The sequence below is a fragment of the Notamacropus eugenii genome, chromosome 5 (assembly GCF_028372415.1).
Source record: "Notamacropus eugenii isolate mMacEug1 chromosome 5, mMacEug1.pri_v2, whole genome shotgun sequence".
NCBI classification, from domain to species: Eukaryota; Metazoa; Chordata; class Mammalia; order Diprotodontia; family Macropodidae; genus Notamacropus; species Notamacropus eugenii.
The window spans coordinates 170,618,388-170,634,377 of NC_092876.1; the positions used below are offsets into that span (position 1 = coordinate 170,618,388).

General features: G+C 34.7%; 1 pseudogene; it reads left to right on the plus strand.

Moving 5' to 3' along the window:
* The first annotated feature begins 1,370 nt into the window (after window positions 1-1,370).
* On the plus strand, window positions 1,371-2,302 carry LOC140507749 (olfactory receptor 8G1-like; annotated as a pseudogene).
* The last annotated feature ends 13,688 nt before the right edge of the window (window positions 2,303-15,990 follow it).

Sequence of the window (15,990 nt, forward strand, 5' to 3'; positions counted from 1 at the left end):
AGCACTCTGAAATTCAATGAAAAATGGTGAATATTTGATTAATTTGACATTTTTCTTCTTTCTAAATAGAGATTCATGGAACCTCAGAAATTTTCAAAAGAAAGGGCATTTCCACATTTCATTCTACCTATCACTGACACTGACATGGAACTGAAGACTGCAAACAAGTGGCTTAAAAATAGAAGGAGACTTTGGAGGTATGAGTGACTGCAACTCAGAATTATGGAATGGCAGAATTTGAGTGTTAGGAGAGATCTTGATTTTAGTCTAAAGCACACCTCCACAAACGCACCCCCAACAACATTGGTGGTCATACAGTCTCTGTTTGAAAGACATACACTGAGGGGGACCTTACTCCTGCCCAGGCAGCCTTGGTCCCTTTGGGTTCCATAGAATTGTTATGGATTTCATTCTCACATGAAGTTTAAACTTACATTTTTGGAATTTTCATGCATTGCTCTTGGGCAATAAACAAGTGGAACTCAACTAAGTTAAATTCCTTTTATACAGGTAGCCCTTGCACAAACTTAGAAACAATTCTCATTTCCCATTGATCCTTCCACTCTCCATGCTAAAATTTTACAGACCATTTAAGTCATCTTTATGTGGCATCTACTGAGATCATTCATGACCCTCATTGCCCTTTTCTGGATGTTTTCCATCTGGTCAATCCCCTTCCTCAATTATGGGAAACAACCAGAAATAATACTGAAGATGTAGTTTGAGCAAGATACAGTATGGCACTCTTATCTACTCATTATTCCTATAATCTATGCTTTCCTCCAAGATTATGTTTAGTATTTTGACTGCCTCATTATATTGTGTCATTGTCAGTTTGCAGTCTGCTAAGGATCCCAAACCTTATCTGCAACAAAAAAATCCCAAACCTTTGTCAGATTAACATTTAAAGATACCCCCATATTTCTGTGGTATTGAAAACTCTTCAAGTCCTCTGCAGGATTTTACATTGATTAGACTCAGTCCATTGTCCTTTTTGTGATGATTTGAATCATATATTGATCAGACTGAAAGTTAGCCATCTCTCCTAGCTTTACCTTCAAATTAGGCATGGATATAATCTATGCTTTTATGTAAGATATTGATCAAGGTGAGACACAAATTTTGATATTGATTTCAAATATTGATCAACAAATACTTTGCCAAAATTTAGGTACATTTTATCTACAGTCTTTATTTTATCATTGTGATTATCTTTATCTTTTATATAGAGACAGAAAAAGATAATTAAAAATCATTATAATTTCATTTGTTCTCTCTGAGCCTACACCTGAAACTTGTGATGATAAGGACTTCCTTTTTTCCCTCCTATCTACAGGTTCTGGTCTCCTCTTACTCTGCACTCTAAAAAAATGGTTGAAGCAAATTACTCATTAGTGATGCAATTTATCCTCATAGGGCTCACAGATCAGTCAGAGCTCCAACTGCCCCTCTTCTTCCTGTTCCTGGGTATCTATGTCATCAGTGTGGTGGGGAACCTGGGAATTATCATATTGACTACACTAAGTTCTCATCTTCACACCCCCATGTACTATTTCCTGTGCAGTTTGTCCTTCATTGATCTCTGTCAATCAACTATCATCATTCCCAAAATGCTAGGGAACTTTGTCTCAGAGCAAAACAACATTTCCTACCCTGAGTGCATGACTCAGTTCTATTTTTTGTCTTTTTTTTAATTTCTGAATGTCAAATGCTCACTGTGATGGCATATGACCACTATATAGCTATATGTCATCCCCTTCTTTGTAATCTTGTTATGTCCTCTCAGGTGTGCTCATGTTTGGTGGGTGGGGTGTATTCATTGGGCCTGGTAGTAGCCACAGCTCACATAAGCTGCCTGCTTAGAGTGATCTTCTGTAAGGAAAATGCTATCAATCATCACTTCTGTGATCTCCTCCCACTCTTGAAGCTCTCTTGTTCTAGTACCTATGTCAACGAAGTGGTGAACCTGGCCTCCAGGACATTTAATATCTTTTGCCCAACTCTGATCATTATTTGCTCTTATGTTTTGATCATTGCTGGCATTTTAAAAATACAATCCACTGAAGGGAGATCCAAAGCCTTCAAGACCTGCAGCTCCCATATTGTAGCAGTTTGTGTCTTCTTTGTCTCTGGTGCATTTATGTACCTGCAACCATCTTCAGTCAGCTCTGTGGATCAGGGGAAAGTGTCCTCTGTCTTTTACACTATTGCTGTGCCCATGCTAAACCCCCTCATCTACAGTCTGAGAAATAAGGATGTCAAAATTGCCTTGAAGCAAATGGTAGAAAAAAGAGTATGCTAGTGAAAGCAGAAATATTAGAATAATGAGTAATGGGGTTCGTAGATTCTGTGATGCTAAAGCAAGGAGAGAAAGAGGGTGAGAGAAGAGAGATATCTTTGATTTATACCAACTAGATACTCTGCCCAATAGGGCTGATTACTGAGAAGTCCATCTCAGAGTTGCTTTGGAGACGTTTCTCACACATTGTAGGCTGGATATCTCTTCCTACTTTTGTTGAATTATTTATTACCTCTGTATCTTCATCTGAGATTGGTAGAGTACCTATGAAATTCAATTACAGATTAACCTGCTTCTGATATTTAAAGATATGTCTTTTCTAGTTCAAAAATCTGTATGGAAATGAATTTTTCTTGATTTCCATCTTTGGGACGATTACTATTATAAGTAGTAATTAAATCCCCAAATTTCAAAATATAAATGAAAGAGAATTCTGAGTGAGAAAATTTACACTTTTATAAATCTAACTCATTCTTTTCTTTTCATTTTTTCTACTATTTATAAATAGATGTTTTTTTCCCAATTACATGTAAAGATAGTTTTCAACATTATTTTTTGTAAAATTTTGAGCTCTAAATTTTTCTCCTTTCCTTTCTTCCCTCCCCAAGCCAACATGCATTCTGATATAGGTTATATATAGAAAATCATGTTAAACATATTTCCCCATAAGTCACGTTGTAAAAGAAGAATCAGAACAAAAGGGAAAAACTATGAGAAAAAAAGGAAAATAGTAATATTACTTAATGACTGTTCTCTGGGCCCTCCTGGCTTAGAGTGATTAACAACAGGAACTGTTTCCCTTTCCCTTCCAGTTTGATTAGTTTTTTTTTTCTTTTGCTCATCCAAGGGGCCATTCCCTGACTACTTTTTAAAGAGGCCTATTCACTGAATGGGTGTTACCTCCCTCTAAGTCAGTACCTGAATAGGCCTTAGCCTAAAATGTCTCTAGTCATTCTGATGAATATCTGGTTACTGGATCCAGATGGCCCAGGTGAAAAAAGTTATATTGGTGAACTTACGCAGCCCTCCAGCACTCAAAACAAAGTCAAGTGCAAGTCATGGCATCATTTCTTTGATGTCATGGTCTTCTTTGAAAATAAAGGACAAACACAAGAATTCAGACTGTACTTTTTCCCCCTGGATGTGGATAGCTTTTTCCATCATGAATCTTTGAGAATTTTCTTGGATCCCTGCACTGCTGAGAAGAACTAAGGCTATCATAATTGATCATCCATTGCCAAAGTTGCTGTTCCTGTGTACAACGTTCTCTTGATTCTGCTCACTTCACTCAGCTATAGTTCACGTAAGTTTCTCCAGGATTTTCTGAAATCCATCTGCTTTTCTTTTCTTACAGAACAATAGTATTACGTTAAATACATATACCATAACTTTTTCAACAATTCCAACATTGATGGGTATCCCCTCAGTTTCCAATTCTTTGATACCACAAAAAGAGCTGCTGTAAATATTGTTTACTTGGAGATCTTTTTCCTGTTTTTATGATCTCATTGCGCTACAAACCTAATAGTATAACCCATTTTTTTTTTAGTTTAAGAAACCATAGCCCCAAAAGGACAAATGATTTATCCAAAGTCACAAAACATGTCAATAGAAAAACTGATCTTCAGTTTATGTCTTTTGGATTTATATGACAGTTTACCCAAGGTTTAACTTGAAGGACAGCAATGTTCTTACTCTGTTATATTTAATACTAATAATAATAATAGAGAGCACTATGTCTACAGGTTGAATGTTGACAAAAAGCACACTGACTGGAAGCTTGTTAACTACAGTGCTAGGAATACAGACCCACAGAATTACAGATTGGAATCAAGGTAACAGAAGCCCTCTAGGCACCAAATCTATTTGTGTGACTACAAACTAAAATATTGGATAACTGCTAACATTTCAATTACATGTTGTAAGAAAAAGGGAACTGAATGAGTACCTGATAAAACAAAGAACTATGAGGATTCCCAAAGAAGTATGGAACTATATAGCAAATATTCACAACTCATGAGAGAAATCACAGTATTTAAAGCAGTTAAAAGGGACCGAATGACAAAATTTATGGTCTACACGGCAGAAATAATTTGCAGCATAGAAAGACTTGAATCCACAGTAGTTAACCTTACTACAAAAAATGCATAAGAGGGCAGAGTCAAAATATTTTGGCTTGTTGCAAAGGAACGTTGGGATGAGGGGAAACTAGGGTAAGCTGGCAGAGAGGGCAATGACATCCAAGAAATGATTTATCATATACTAGAACACAAGTCTGGGAGTTCAGTTGTACCCTCTACCAGAGCATGGAGGTAGATGAATAGGGTAGGAATTAATATTTTCTACTGCTAATTCATAAGGCTGGTCCCTTGTCAAGCTTCTTGTTTAGGCCTGCAGAGACTGCTATAATTCTTCTTTTGTCACATGGTACTTTTCTTTTGGAACTTTTGAGGGTTATTAAGGACTAGAGACAATATCTAGTCTTCCAACTTTCTCAGTTAGCACCATATTGCAGTACACCATATTGTTTTTAAAGGTTTTTAAAATTTTTTTAGTACATCATATTTTAAGCTTGAACACAACAACACTTTAGAAAAAATTCTTTGTTATAAAGGTTGGCTCTCTGGGAGTGGAGGAGAAGTGGATCTAGGGGAAACCTAGGCAATGTAAAAAAATTATATCAATATAAATTCCTCTAAAATGAAATTGTTTTTTTCTTAAAAAGACGACAATGCTAAATGAGACACCTGTCTACATGTGCAAACACCAGACATGCTGCTACCACCTATAGTTAATGAAGATAAACTTGCCATAGAGAAGCTTTGGGGAATATTCTGTCTAGAATTAAGGAGAAGTAGGCTGACTATGTATTATTGCCCATTGCTTGACTTTCTCCTGTTTTTTGTTACTATGAAAAATAAACATGGTAATGTAGTTTGCCTGAATGCCCCACAAAAGGGAGGAGATTGCTGAAACTAGCAGAGAGATTTCCCCTTAGAGGGAAGATATTTGATTCAGTAATGTAAATTCACAAGAAAAATTATAGAGAGATTGTTGGACATACAAGACAAACTAAAGATGTCTAATTTTTTTTTTGTTTTGCAGCTCAGAAAATTGTATCTCCAAAAGTAGAAATTACTTGCCCAAGGTCACATGGCTAGGCAGTAGTAAAGCCAGATTTTAAACCTGACGTCTTGACTTCCAGTGACCTCTTTTATCCACCATAATATGGAGTAGTCCACTTAAAAGTGTTACATTTGACAATTAAGGTAAACAGAAACACAAATAACAAAACAAAGTCAAATTATTAGTTTGGCTATCAATAACCGATAAAATGTGTCAATGGCGTCCCAGAATGATCAAGAACATGAGGTAGGGCTTCCTAGCTTCCATATAAATTGGGAAAGTACAAGAGAACAGAGAACAGAGTTGGAGTAGGTGGGGAAAGCAATGCAATTGTTTTCAGCACAAACGGAATCTTGGGAATGGGGACAACATGATTGTTACATCAAGGAAAGAAGGATTAACACTCATGTAGAGCTAGAAATCACCCTCTCTATCATTAAGTAATGAGGGATGTATTGATGGTATCTACACCCTGGGAACATTTTTAGTAGGTCAGAGATAGAATACTCCCTGGCTCCTAGGAACATTTGTTATAGAGATAAAATCTTCCTTAACTTTATAAGGAATGCCCAGGATGGACAATAGACCTTGTGGAAATATACCAGATAGGTTTCTAGCCCTTTATAGATAAAAACAGATGTGCTGGAATTTTCCCAGGATGCAAAGGTTTGGTAGGTAACAGGTTTTCCCATTAATTATAACTTTAAACTCAGAGGGAAAGCTGTATTCCAGAGTTTAACAAAATAGAAATAGAAATGTGGCATTAGGAAGATTCAGACTTAATTATAAACATCAGTATAGCAAAAACCATTTGCAGTGTAGAATCATTACAGTAGAAACTGGTGGTAATATTAATTTGGTCATTTCAATTACTCCCTTTAATGTAATGAGGAATACTGTTACCTTAATGAATCACTAACTGATATTCCAATTATCAAATGACATATCCTCTATGTAGCAACCCATTTATAGGAATACAGCAATAATTACTGATGGTTAAATGTTGCAAAAAAGTAAATAAACTTGTCTGTCTGTATGTTAATGTATATATGTGTATATATATATTTGTGTCTGTATTTGTATATGTGTGTATTTCATCAGTAGTGTTCCAATGTTTTCTGCATCATTATTGAGTGTCCTCAAGCACCCTTGCTTCAGTTCCAAGAAGTCCATTGTCTTAGGTTTGTTTATAGCCTTCCTGATGTGTAATAAATTTAAAATGGTGCTGTTTTTTTTTTTAAATTGTGTATGGCTTAAAGTTTAATTTAGTATAGTGTCTGTTTTTTTCTTTATTTTCAATTTAAATACAAAAAGACAAAAGAAGAACATTTCCATGTACACAGCACAAGATAAAAAAATATTCAACATAAAGTCATGAATTTTCATTTCAAACTGTATACTTTTTAAAAATAAATTATACAATACTATGCAACTTTTTCAAAGGTGCCGTGCTTTTCTGTGCTTCTTTCCAAGTTTAGTTTTTATTCTCTGCTATGTACTTTTTTCTCTTATATTTTCTCCCTCCCTTCACCCCCAAGAGGGCTAATATTAGATGTAAATATTCAGTACATATATGTGTTTACACACACATATATACACACAAAATATATATATACACACATACATACACACAATATACATACATACAATAATGTGTGTATATGTAAACCCATACTATACCTTTTTCTATTTGCCAATTCTTTCTCTGGATGTGGATAACATCTTCCTTCATAGGTCCTTTGTAGTTGACTTTTCTTTTTATAATACTCAAAATGACAAATCTTTAAAAGTTGTTCTTAGAAAAATATTGGTGTTACTGTGTACAATGTTCTCTTGGTTCTCCTCATTTGTCTTTACTATTTGTCACTTTATTATTTGTCACTTTTCTCTTCTGACCCTGATAGATGTAAGATGACATTTAAAAGTTGTTTTGATTTACATATCTCTAATTAATAATGATTTAGAGCATTTTATATGACTATATATAGTTTTGATTTCTTCATCAAAAAACTGACTGTTCATATCCTTTGAGCGTTTATCAGTTGGTGAATGACTCATATTCTTACAAATTTAATAAAGTTCTTTATACATTTAAGATATGAGAAGTTTTCTTTTAATAAACTATAAAATTATTCTGAATTTTATGCTTTCCTTATAATCTTGGCAACATTAGTTTTATTTATACAAAGACCTTTTAATTTAATGTAACCAAAATTATCCATTTTACATTTCACAGTGCTGTTTCTTGTTTACTCACCCATTGTTCTCCTATCCATGAGTCTGATATCTCCTTTGTATCTAGGTCATATATCCACTTTGACCTTATTTTTGTAAATGGTGTAAGATATTGGTCAATATCCAATTTCTGCCAGACTGCTTTTTACCTTCCCAACAATTTTTTTAGCAAATAATGAATTGTTATTTCCAAAGCTTAGTTTTCTACATTTCTCAACCATAAGATTACTATAATTGTTTGCTACTATGTATTGTACATGAACTCTCTTCTACTGATCTAACTTTCTCTTTCTTAGCCAGTACCAAATAGGTTTGAAAACTACTACTTAATAATGTTTAAGATCTGGTACTGCTAAACCCCCTTCCTTTACATTGTTTTATTAATTCCTTTGATATCTTTGACCTTCTCTTCTTCAGAATGACTTTTATTATTATTTATAGATTAATAAAAACATCTTTTTGGTAATTTGAATGGAATGGCATTGAATAAGTAGATTAGTTTATGTAAAATAATCAAGTATGTACAAACAAAATATATATATGTACATATATATATACATAAACACACATATATATATAGATATATGAAAAATAAAAATAATTAGAACCAGGAAGACACTAGAATTAAGGTATTAGCACCTGGAGGAATCAGATGCACCATCTAGAATTAAGAAGAGCTGAAAAAGGCTTCATGTAAATTATGAAATTTGAGTTGGGACTTGAAGGATGCCGAGAAGCACACATGAGAAGTAAGAGTATTCAAGGCATGGGAGCAGCCAAAGAAAATGTCCAAACTGAGAGATCCAACATTTTGTTTTAGGAACAGAAATAATGCCAGTTTCACTGTATCAAAGAGTGTGACTTGGGCACGGTGTAAGAAGACCTAGAAAAGAAAGATGAGGTGTGCAGGGTTAGGTCATAAAGGGTTTTGAATGTCAAATCTGGAGATAATAGAGAACAAAACTCAACTATGTTGAGTAGGAGTGGGAAAATGAATGACATGGTCAGACTTGGGGTCTTGGAAAATCACTTTACTAGTTAAATGTGTGATGAATTCAAAAGGGGGGAAATTTGAGGTGAGTAAATCCACCAAGCAGGCCATGACAATAATTTAACTGAGCAGACTGTGAAGAAGCAGTCTGATTTATAGGAGGAGAAACAGAAGAGAACACTGTTTGGAAAACATAGAGAGAAGAGCATATCAAGAAGAGGAACACACCTAACAATGCCAAAAGCTGTAGAGAGATCAAAAGAAATGAGGATTGAGAAAAGGTCATTGGATTTAGCAATTAAGAGTCTAAGAAATCTAAGAGATCACGGTTAACTTTGGAGAGAACAGTTTGAGGAGGTGTGTGCTATGAATGCTGATAATGCAGGTTAAATCACACTGTATACATGAAACCAAGGCTTTTCTGGAAGCTAGGAAAATCAGCACTTAAATCATGCCTCTGAGTGATACATGTTGTGACCCTGACTATCACTTAACCTTTCATATCCCCGAGAAATTCTCTAAGACTATCAATTACAGAGAAGGTGTCAACTCATATTTGGCAGAGGAAGTTTCTTCCCTTCAGATTTCCACACACCAGTAAAATCACAGGTTCAATCCATATCCCTACATTTTTTGTATACGTGGGTGTTGTCACATCCAACAGGATGTAAGATCAAGGGACTTCTTCATTGTTTTTGTGTCTCCATTGTTAGGCATTGTGTCTGATACAAAATAGGTGCTAATTAATGCTTGTTGATTGTAATTATGATTGTAACTACCACCTGTTTGACTTACTAACTGTTTGACCCAAGTCAAGTTGCTCAAGCTCTGACTCAGTTTCTTTACCAAAAAAAAATAGGGATAAAAATTGCATTGATTTTGAATGATTGATATAAATATGAGATGATACAAGAAACGTAAAATATCTTGAAGATATCAAAGTTCTATATAAATACAACTTTTATGCTGCCTATGTGAGTGTGAGCAAATAACTTAATATTTTTAAGCTTCAATACATTTACTTATAAGGTGAGAAGATTGGACTGACTGTCATCTAAGGTCTATTACACTTCTATGGCATGAAGATATTCTCCTCTAGTATTACATAATTCATTGCATATAGGTTTACAAGCATGCAGTGTGGTACAGGCAAATGATTAAAAACTGGATCTCATATTTATATACGTGACACACATTTAAGTTTAACCTGCAATTTTTAGCATTTTTTAAAGTTTATTTAACCAACAAAATAATATATCATGCCCTGGTTTGTAGCATTTTTCAGTTTCTGAAGTTTAAATGCTCACAAGAAAAATTGAACAATTGACTCAGAGTCCTTTAATGAAGATTCTGGCACACTCTTGCTTACACACAGATGCATAGTAAACACTCACATTCATATTCACATAGCAAATACATACGTATATAATATACTTATACAAACATAAATGTATACACATGTATATCAACATGAGTGAGACAGTGAGAAATGTGTCAGAAGAAACTCTTCTAGCCTTTGATTAGTCTTTTATTCTTGACCTTTCCATGAGCACGGGTTCACTTTGAAACTTTATATGTTGGAAACCCAGAGTTATAAATGAAAAAGTAGTTGGGAAAAGAACAAAACTGACTTGCAGGTTGACTTAAATTCATGCGAAGAAAAAAACACTTCTCAGCAAATAAAGCATTGGAGGTGGTTTAAAGGAAAACTCATTTATTCAACTTATTCATTGATTTCTTCCAAAAAGCATTTATTGACTATTTACAGAGAGCACTGCCTTGTAATAGATGACAGGAAAGGTACAAAGGATCTACGTACTTTCTGACCACAAAGGGTGGGGTGAATAAATGACTGCATATTGTATATACTGGAAATTATATCAGGTAGGTATCCATTATCTTCCGCCAATTGATAAAAAAGGTTATTTTCATGCTATCCTCATCATAGTCAATGGAAATGAGACAGTAAAGAGTCAAAAATTCTGGTTATTGTGACTAATTCAATAAACTAAATGCATTTTATGTAATTTCTGTATGTAAGGTTCCGTGCTAGCACTAGAAACACAGAGACAAATTGAAAACAACTTCTGGAATAAAATACATTATATTCTAAAGACAAAACTCTGACTATATCACATAGTAACAGCAACCACAGAACTCCTTTCAAACAGTAGCTTTTCATTTTTCTTCCATGAAAGAGGAGTCAAAATCCTGGCCAAAGTTCCATAGTACACACACTAGAGCAGTTGGCATTCATACTGATTCCAGAACCATTTATGAAGAACAGATATTTCTTCATATTGAAGAATTGAATTGAAAATTATTGAAATATTGGGTTTGAAAATGATCTACTCCCTGTGTAAGCAAAACACTAACTCTGGGTTTCACTTTCTCCATCTATATAATGAGATGTTTGAACTAAGTGATCTCTAAAATAAAAAGTTTATTATACATATAAATATGTGTGTATATATACATGTAAAAAATAAATAAAATAAATGACTTCCCAAATCACTTCCTGCATTAAATCTGATGACCCTGGGAACACTATCTTTTTTCATGAAATTTGAAACAAAGATATAGGGAATGCAATGATTTTGGATTGCCAGATGTTAAGACAAAGTTTGTAGTCACCATCAACCCATCACAATTTTGTGAGTTTTGCTCTTGAGCTAATTTGCATAGGAATCAAAGGAACTATAGAGAACTGAAAGCAAACTCTTCACCCTCTTTCCTTTGAATTTTTATGAAACTGAGTCCCTACGATCATATAGGGCAGTTATGTGGTACACTGGATAGACAAAGAGACCTGGAGTCAGAAGGACCTGAGTTCCAATTTGACCTCAAACACTTACTCTCAATATGACACTAGCAAGTCGCTTAACCTTGTTCACCTTGGTTTCTTCTTTGTATCTGTGAAATGAACTGGAGAAGGAAATGGCAAGCCACTCTAGTGCCTTTGCCAAGAAAACATTAAATGGGGTCACAGAGAGTTGGACATGATTGAAATAACTGAACAACAACAAGAATAGATCATTTAAAAGAGGATCATGCTTGTGAATTGGGGATATGAAAGGAGGTGAAATGAATTTTGGATAATATATCAGGTAACAATTTAGATGAAAGGGGCATCAGGGAAAAAAAGGATTTAAAAGTCAAAGACTTTAAGCCTCAGGCTTTATTTATAATAGGCTCACTGACTATTTTTTTCTGTCCCTTCCAACAAACTGGAGGTCTTTCCTTTATATAGGTGGAGATTCCTTAGAATAGGGTCATGTAGGATCATGTAGAAAAAATACAACTTATTCTTTAACTTGCCTCCAAATGTGAACCTATCCATTTACTATAAGGAATAGGAAAAATAACCATAATCATTGAGGAACAATAGGATAAAGTTAGAACAGGTCCATCATCCACAACAATTATAAGAGTCAATATCAATTGATCAATAAATGTTCAATAAGTGCCTTCTATGTGCCATGTGCTATGCTAAGAGCTGAGAATAAAAAAAGAGGCAAAAGACATTTCATACTCTCAAGGAGTTTATAATCAAATGGACTAAAGGGCTAAATGAAATGGCAGAGAGAGCATGCTTGCCCTTGGAGTTAAGAAAGAATTAGGTTAGAATCCTACCTTCAGCACTTACCAAATGTTGACAAGTCATGTAATCTCTCTATGACAGTTTTCTGATGTGTATAATAGGCATAAGAATAGCATTTGCTTAGAGAGCTTAATACTTTAAAACCTTAAAACACTAAGTAAATTTCAAATACTCAACTTCTGAAAGAAATTTATCATTTCCTTGGCTGACAAGAAATATCTGTGTTAGCTCTCAATACATTAAGAAAGACTCTACCTTAATTCTGTCTGTTGGACTAAGTACAAATTGAGACCGATAAGGCATCATCATGGCTTCTTTCTCAATGGAGTCACTCATTTTGCAGAGAGAAGCATGGGATCAAACTTTTTTTTGCATTCAGAGAATGAAAGTAGATAGGAAAAAAATGAAGGAAGGATAAAAGAGAGATATATCCTGGTGATAGTCACTTCTTGAGCAGTTAGAATAATATCAGAGATAGAATTTTATTGAGACAGAATCAATATTTTATCACATCATTTTGAATTATAATCTCAACATCAAAATTTCCAAGATGAATAGAATTTGCAGAATTTATACTGAAGTCCTTCCCTCCTGGCTCCATTGTTTCTCAGTGGTAGCTTGGGAACACCAGGACAACAGTGTATTAAGAAACAGAGTAGTGGAAACAATGAGCCTGAGGCTTCAAAGCGTATTAATCTATCATTAACTGGTGTTGCTTAATTCCATAAAAAAAAAAAAAAAAAACCTTTTCAGAATGTTGGGCAGAGCTCTGACAGCAACACTTGGAGAAGGTTACTATTGCCTACCAGATCACCAGAAATCCACTCAATAGTGTCTGAAACAATTGATCATTTGGCCTCCTGAGAATGCAATGCTAGTACCAGTATCGATTCTCATCATGAAAATGACAACTTCTGTTATTTTAAGGTTATAATTATAACAATGCTTTCGTGATTTCAAAAAAATTCTTATGTCTACTAGAATGTTATAAGACATACTCCTTTATCCTTTAGTTCTATATATCTAATCTTCTTCTACCTAGCCAGGGACAGAAAAGAATACTCGGAACTTTACTAGCACAAGGACACCAGAGCTTTTTCCCAGGTCCGGACATTCAATAGGCACACATTTCTTTCTTTTCGTTGTTGTTAGATTTTTTTTTTTGGTAGATAATCTTACCACCCACTCCACTTGCTCCCTTACATAGACAAAAAGTGAGTCTATCTTCCAAGATACCTTGAGCACCATAGATCTTTACCAGGGCTCACCAACAGGAACAACATCCTCCCAAAGCACTGATGCACTAGGCACCAAAGATCAGTAAACATAGTCACAGGGGAAATTAGCCCTTAAAGAAGTGCTGCCACCTACTGCTAATGTATCCCTAAGCTATCACAGCTCTTCCCTTTTCACTGTGCACTCTAGAACTTTTCTGTATTATTAATAAATTTGCTACAACTTAAATCTTTCTTGCTATTTATATTCTATTTTCTGGTGCTCACTGAAACCTATCATACTCTTGAAGACATGTTATCTTTAGGCAGCCTTTTCAAGGATTTAAGTACCTTCTCACACACCTTCTAATACACAGCACAAGGAAAATTTAATGTATTCTTTGCTTGGCCCTGCCACATCCAAACTTTCAGGCTCTCCCTCTCATTCATCAACTATTTTATAAAAATCTTTGTTGCTGACAGCTATGGATCTCCATTTCATCTTCTTCTCCAATAAATTTATCTCTTCTCTGATAAGTTCAGTGCATGACATTCATATTTATTTCCTACCTCTTCTCATTGCTCCCTTAAATCCTTAAGCCTGTCAGTTACACAACTTCTTCAATTTCTGTGAATGTGAATTTGAGCTACTTTAATCAAGAAAAATATTATTCATTACTTAGATACTGGCTAAGACTCCCAATCCACAATTCAGATAAATTAGTTCCAGATGCCAGAATTCCTAGGTAAATGATTAGGAATCATGTCCTGAAAAGGTCATTATGCAATTGTATGGAAAATCAAAAGGAAAGAATTGAGAGCAAGAAGATAATATCATTGGTTTCTTCCCAGAAAAGGTAAATTCCCTTGTGAGATGAGTCCCAGTGGAAGCCTCTGTCTGTGAATTACTAATGAAGTCCCAAGAATCTTATAAACAGCCATAAATTTCTTAAATTGCATCATCAGAATCTACATTGACACTGACAAACACTTTCTTTCCCTATGGCTGAAGAGGATGCTCTGGATAAAATCACAATTAGAAATAATTGTCTTCAGATCAAACCTATTACCAGAGCATTTCAGAGACTAAATTACATGCCCTAATACCCATCCACATTAACAGGATTAGAAGACTCTGTGAAAGGACCATAATAACCTTCATAGAAAACATTTATCTTCCAGGAAGTGAGTGAAGAGGCTGTGAGATCCAAAGCAGGAGGGTAAGTCTTTGATTAATTTGACATGATTCTGCCTCCTGCACAGAAATTCATAGAACCTCAGAACTTTGTCAAAGAAATTTTTCTCCACATTCCATTCTCCTAATCTCTGACAATGGCACAGGACTGAAGACTGGAAAGAGGTGCCTGAAAAAATAGAGACTTCGGTGGGATAAACAACTACACTTCAGAATTATAGAGGAGCAGAATTTTATAGTTGGAAGGGACCTTGCATCTAGTTTAAACCATACCACATAACCTCTCCCCAACACCTACTACAGTAGTAGTGGTTTCAGCATTTGCTTGAAGATGTGCACTGACAGGGAGCTTATTCCTGCCCAGACAGCCCAGGTTACTGTGGGCTCCTTACAATTCTTGTACATTTCACCCTCACATAAAGACTAAATTTGTCTTTTTGTAACTTTCATGCATTGCTCTTAGGCAAAAACTAAAGGAGGAGAATTTCTTTTTCATATCTAGCCCTTATAAACATATGAAAACAATTATCATATCCCATTGATCATTCCCCTCTCTAGGCTAAAATTTTACAAGCTGTTCAAATTGTCCTTTTACAGCATGAAGTTCAGATCATTCATGGCCTTCATTGCCCTTTTCTGGATGTTCTCCACTTTGTCAAGGTCTATCCCCAATTAAGGCAAACAGAACTGGACAAAAGTTCTAATGTGTGTTTTGAACAAGGTAGAATGCAGTGCAATTATTACCCCCTTATTCCCAGCATCTATACCTCTCTTCAAGTAGCCAAAGATTACACTAATTTTTGGCTGCCATAGTATATAGATGAGACATATGGAATTTCTAGTCTATTAAGAATACTAGATCTTTACTAAACAAGCATCTGCTTGTTTCAAACATGCCTCCATATTATTGTGGCCTTGAAATTAATGTTTGTAAGTGGCGTGAATGATTTTACACTTATCTTTATTAAATTTCATCATATTAGATTCAGTCCATTGTCCAAAACTGTCAGGTTGCTTTCAGAAAATGTGTTGATTAAACTGCAAGTTTATGGTGTCTTCAAGCTTTGTCATGTTTAAATTTGATATGCATACCATTGATGTTGTTGTGTAAGACGTTGATCAAGATGATACATAAATTTTGATATTAACATAAAAAACTGATGAACACATATTTTGCCAAAATTTAGGTTCATGATGTCTAAAGGTGTATTTTTGGAAGTAAAGATAAAAAAATTAAAATAGATATTATAATTTTAAGGTTCTGTCTGATCTCTCATTTGAGACTTGTAATAATGAGGATTTTTTTTTCCCTTTTACATAAATAGGTTC